The sequence below is a fragment of the Hippopotamus amphibius genome, chromosome 9 (genome assembly GCF_030028045.1).
Source record: "Hippopotamus amphibius kiboko isolate mHipAmp2 chromosome 9, mHipAmp2.hap2, whole genome shotgun sequence".
NCBI lineage: Eukaryota > Metazoa > Chordata > Mammalia > Artiodactyla > Hippopotamidae > Hippopotamus > Hippopotamus amphibius.
Genome location: NC_080194.1, coordinates 20,080,164 through 20,086,328, shown reverse-complemented (window position 1 = coordinate 20,086,328; position 6,165 = coordinate 20,080,164). Strand labels below are relative to the sequence as shown.

The 6,165-nt window shown below is 39.0% G+C and overlaps 1 pseudogene; it reads left to right on the top strand.

Annotated features, from left to right (window-relative positions):
• Nucleotides 1–3,854: 3,854 nt before the first annotated feature.
• Nucleotides 3,855–4,541, top strand: LOC130829285 (MARCKS-related protein-like; annotated as a pseudogene).
• The last annotated feature ends 1,624 nt before the right edge of the window (nucleotides 4,542–6,165 follow it).

Here is a 6,165-nt window from a genome sequence, read left to right as displayed (position 1 = left end):
ATTCATTAAATAGCATGTACATTATTAACTGTACATACTAATTTTAGATAATGTTTAAACCATTTTTGTAGAATATATATACATATATATGTGTATATATGTGTGTGTATATATATATCTGTTGTATGTTGGAACACTGTTTTCTCTTAGAATTATTTAAAAAGTATAAACATAACCCAAGACTTCGCCATTTACCGGAAAAAACCCAAATTGGAAAAAAAAAAATGCCTAAAAGGCAATACATATCCAGTATAGGGCTCACTTGTAAGCTCAACTTCAAGAGCAAAAAAGAAAACATACTATAATAAATTATGAATTGAAGAAATTAATGAAAAAAATTGTCTTTATTTCTTCAAAATATTTTGGAACACTTACTATAAGCTAGGTACACTGACAGATATGAGGGTAAAACATATTTAAGTAATGAATTATGTGTAAGGTAGTTATGGATTTCAGCATGTTATGGTATGCATTCAGTAATTTTAAAAATTATAAATTTCTGTCAAAATTTGCTCAATTTTTTTAAAGTGACAAGTTGCTTCTAAAATTTTTATGGGGAAGCAAAAGACCCATGATAGTAAAACGAAACCTTGAAAAATAAGAACAAAATTGGAGAACTTAGTGCCACATGATTTTTAAACTTACTGTAATCGAGACAGTATGAGATAGAGTAAGCATAGACAAGTAGGACCAGTGAACAGAAAAGAGAGTGCAAAATACCCTCATTGACAGACACATACATGGCCAATTGATTTTTAACAGAATTCATTGGCACAAAAGGACAATTTTTTAAACCACAAATGTTTGAGGTAAAAAAGAAATACTTGAAATTTTTTATTTCTCCATAAACAGAAATTAATTTGCACATACAAAAAGTTAAGATATAAAAGATAATACTTTAAAACTTGGAGAAGAATACAATTGAGAATATCTTTGCTATGGTATTACTTATCTAAGCTGTATATTAAATCATCCCAAAGCTTCTTACCTTAAACAACAATAAGCATTTATTATTATCTCTTATGGATTCTACTGGTCAGGTTCTCAAGGGCAGCTTGGTTGGGGTCTTTCAAGGGACTGCAATTACACGCTTTCTGGGGCTGCAGTTGTATTTATGTTGGATGTATAGCCATTCCCATTATATAGTGTACTGCGCTCATTATATTTGTTTTAATAATCAAATAAGAAAACGCGTTTATAAGTTCTCCATTATTTTTCCTACATAATCATACTAATATTACTCTTCAGAGAACAGGCATTTTACATAGCAGTTCAGTGTGTTTTGTATAATGATGATACAAACTGTTTATTGTAATCCTGTGTATTGCAGTATTTGTGTCTATCTACCCAACAGACAGTGACATCTTCAAGGTCATGTGTAGTTTTTCATGATTCTTTTTATTTTCAATGCATGGTTCACAGAAGCATTTAATGTTTGAGGAATAAATTAATGATGGAATAAAAATGATGGAATACAGATCACAGTTACAACCCAGAGCACTGATTTTAATGGTGACATTTCAAACAGCATTGGAAGTTAGAATTGAGATGGACGGAGGTGACTTTGCCATGGAGTCCCTCAGCATCTTCATGTTAGGAATTTTCACTTCTATAGCACATAAAGTGTACTCTGAACACAGGTGTTTCCCCAAAAAAGAAAGTAGGTATTTGCATGAAGAAAAACACATAGTAAGAAAATTTTTCGAAAGAAAATTTGTACTGTATGACAGGTGTCCTTTAAACAGCACCTGTTCCCATCATAGCATGCACAGCCACTAGCTATTCAGTTGCTATAAAAGTATTAAATTCAGTTTTATAAGAACTAGAAAAGGGACAAACCTGGCAGTGTACTACTTATGTAAAGATCAGGAACAAAGACATGAAGACAGGAATGAGCAAACTTGTGCTTAAGAGAGAGGGGGACAGACATCAGAGGAATGTGACACTAGATATCATTATCTTAATTTTGGTGTCAAATTGCTTTCAAATTTTCCAATCCACTTCTCTTAACTAATTTGAGTAGAAAATCCTAAGTAGCTTTAAATCATCTCATCTCTACACAGAATCAAGAATGATTTCAATAGGCATTTAGATAAAATCGTCTAACCAGTGGTGAGGGCTAACATTAATTTTTTTCCTTCAATTCTAGAGGGATTCAGATTCCTTTGTCATAAATGATGTATAGCAGTACTAATGTGTTTTTAAGGAACAAATAGGTTCTAAATCAGTGAAGTCTTAGTCTGAACACAATAGTCCATTACATCTTTTTACACACATCTATGACATTGGCATCTCTCTCTGAAGATCACAGTTCATCAAATAAGCTTATATTAAACTTTAGTGTTTCTCATTGTAAGAATACTTATTTACTTTTTCATTCCAATAAGTTTAACTTGCAAATATATGTTATGAATTGTGCTTAGAAAAATTAATATAGTTCACACTCCAAAGCATACTGGACTTCATGAAACTATTATGTTTGTAATACATTTTGGAATAGATAAAAATAAAATACAATTTCATCTTTATTTTTTGAGAGAGGAATTCATTGAAAATTATCCATCAAAACAGAGCCCTCCTTTAAGAAATATTACTTTTTAAAAGTTATTTAAACTTATTCAAACTGCATATAGCATTAAGGAACAGGATATCACAGCCATACATCTTACAGAAATGTGTAATTTGAGAATTATAATATAAATGGGTGAAATTCATATGTTATATATTCCTCTAATGTAAACTTTTAGGCTTTGAGTGAGGATATTTGGCCAAGCCTGTATTAAGTGCATTCTGTGAAGAACATTGTATCTGATATTGAGGAAAGAAAATGAGAATGAAGTAATATGATTTAAACTTAAGGAATATAGAGTCCCAATAAAAAGTAAAAAATACAAAAAGGTGTTAGAATATAAAACTGAAAAATAGTATGACATGAAGCTCAAGATATAAGTGCAATGAAGTGCACAGAAAGGAACTGAAGGAAATCCAGTGATTTGAAACTAAGTAGAATAAAAGGTGTTTTGTTTTGTTTGTTTATTTGTTTTTTTTAAAGAGACAAGGTTTCACTAGGCCTGGAAAGGCTTGCCTAAGTTGGAAAGGTGCAAAGAGGGGAAAAAAGACATTGCAAGCTGGGTGCTTATGAGTCAGGAAATGCAGACAAAAAAGAGCAAATGTGTTGGGAATAGAAGTGGCATCTCTAAGGGTGGTTGTTAATATGTATTGATTATCTGCTATATGCAAAACACTTGTGAAGTGCTTTATCTTCATTAACTCAATCCTCTCAATTATTAATCACATATAAAAAATTAGGGCACCAAAGCCAGAGAAATGAAGTAACTTGAATAATGCCAACAGCTGGTAAATTCAGGAGTCTGGGTTTCAAACCTTACATATTTAATTGCAGAACTCAGACTTTATAACATAATACAGTCTATAATTTTTATTTAATCACAAGCAGATGGGTATTAGATATTTTCCTCCTGTTAAAAAGAAATCTTAATACTTTGTTTATTTGGTATTAGTCAAAACTCACTGACTCAAGGTTTATTTTTTCTTGAATTATAATTGTTAGAGAACATATTTTAGCATCTCTATTTGACAGTGGTACCCTTGATGTCTTGAATTATCTTTTATTCATCTATTAATTACTTGCATATCTCTGCACAGTGTCTTGAATGTAAGTATGGCAACAGTGACAAATTGAGAGTCTCTAACATAGAGGAAATAAAGGATACGCAAGGGCATTCTGGCACGGAGCGGAGCAGCGGCGGGCTCAGCTAGCGGGTCGGGCGCGGAGCGGGGGTGCAGCTCCGTTTTCCCCCCGACACCCCTCCCCCTCAGGCGCGAGCCCCACCCCTCCGCCGGCCAGGCCCACCCGACCGAACTATCCCCTGCGGCGCGAGCCCGGGGTGGCTCCGGGCGCCCCCCAGCAGAACCCCCACCATGGGCAGCCAGAGCTCCAAGGCTCCCCGGGGGCGATGTGACCGCCGAGGAGGCAGCAGGCGCTTCCCCCGCTAAGGTCAACGGACAGGAGAATGGCCACGTGAAAAGCAATGGAGACTTATCCCCCAAAGGAGAAGGGGAGTCGCCCCCCGTGAACGGAACAGAGGAGGCAGCCGGGGCCACTGGCGATGCCATCGAGCCGGCACCCTCTAGCCAGGGCGCTGAGGCCAAGGGGGAGGCCCCCCCCCAAGGAGACCCCCAAGAAGAAGAAGAAATTCTCTTTCAAGAAGCCTTTCAAGTTGAGTGGCCTGTCCTTCAAGAGAAATCGGAAGGAGGGTGGGGGTGATTCGTCTGCCTCCTCACCCACAGAGGAAGAGCAGAAGCTGGGGGAGATCGGTGCCTGCAGCGAGGAAGGCACTGCCCAGGAAGGGAAGGCTGCCGCCACCCCTGAGATCCAGGAGCCCCAGGCCAAAGGGGCAGAGGCTAGTGCTGCCTCCAAGGGAGGAGACCCAGAAGAGGCAGGGCCCCAGGCGGCAGAGCCATCCACTCCCTCGGGGCCACAAAGTGGCCCTACACCAGCAAGAGAGCAGAATGAGTAGCTGGGTGGGGGCAGGTGGGTGATCTCTAAGCTGCAAAAACTGTGCTGTCCTTGTGAGGTCACTGCCTGGACCTGGTGCCCTGGCTGCCTTCCTGGGCCCAGAAAGGAAGGGGCTGTTGCCCCCTAACCACGTTCCCCCTCCTCCTCTCCCTCCTGTGGATTCTCCCATCATCTATCTGGTCTTCCTCTTAAGGCCAGTTGAAGATGGTCCCTTGCCAGTTTCCCAAGTTAGGTTAGTGATGTGAAATGCTCCTTGCCCCTGGCCCTCCCTCCTGTCCCCACCTGTGCAGAAAGCAATTGCTGGTTTTCTTCCCCAGTTCTTTTCCAAGTAGGTTTTGTTTACTCCCCAAATCCCTGAGCCAGATGTGGGGGTGCCTACACTCCCAACCCTCAGTGTCCAGCTTTCCCCTGTTGAGTTTTTAGTCTCTTGTGCTGTGCCTAGTGGCACCTGGGCTGAGGAGGACACTGCCCCTGTCTAGGTTTTTATAAATGTCTTACTCAAGTTCAAACCTCCAGCTTGTGAATCAACTGTGTCTCTTTTTTGGGTAAGCTTTGGGGTTGGTGGGGGAGGTCTGTAATGTGAAACAACTTCTTGTTGTCTTTTTTTTTTTTTTTCCTTCCCATTGTTGTAAATAACTTTTAATGGCCAAACCCCAGATTTGTACTTTTTTTTTTTTTTTCTAACTGCTAACACCATTCTCTTCCACCTGGTTTTACTGTAACATTTGGAAAAGGAATAAATGTCGTCCCTTTAAAGGAAAAAAGAAAAAAAGGATACGCAATACTGGATTCTGGATATATTCATAAAACAAAGGCAACAGTATTTTTGAAAAATCTGTGTGTAAACTGTGAGTTATGAAAATAGCTGCTTTATTTGGAATATTCAGAAAGAGTTTTTCTATTATGAAGAACGGGAAGACAGAATGAAATAGGTTTGGAGACCCAGATCACATGTATATATTAGACTTATTAGGTTTGATATGGTTAAATCCCAGTACACGTATCAGGTAAGCATTTGGAATTTGAAAGCTATGCATTTGGAATTCATTAACACCTATGGTAATTAAATCTTATGCTAAATGAGAGTACCAAGACAGTTAGTATATAGAGAGAAGGACTAAGTACTGAGACATGGGTAATCCCAAGGTTGAAAAGTTTGGGAAGCAATGTAAACTGATGAAAAGTGGCCAGTGAGGGAGGAAGAGGAAAGAGGGGAAAATGCACTGGAAAATAATCAGAGTAACACAATCCACAAGAATTTAAGCATATGGTATCTCTGAAGCTGTATAGGAAAAATGCAGTGTGTTTTCCTTTGCACTCATACAGTACTTTTTTTTAAAAGTTACTAACATATGCATCCTTTTTTAAAAATTTATTATTTTCAGCTGTGTTGGGTCTTTGTGGCTGCGCATGGGCTTTCTCTAGTTGCGGCGAGCAGGGCTGCTCTTTGTTGTGGTGCGTGAGCTTGTCAGTGCGGTGGCTTCTCTTGCTGTGGAGCATGGGCTCTAGGTTCACGGGCTCAGTGGTTGTGGCTCGTGGACTCTAAAGCACGGGCTCAGTGGTTGTGGCACACTGGCTTAGGTTGCTCCATGGCGTGTGAGATCTTCCTGGATCAGGGATTGAAC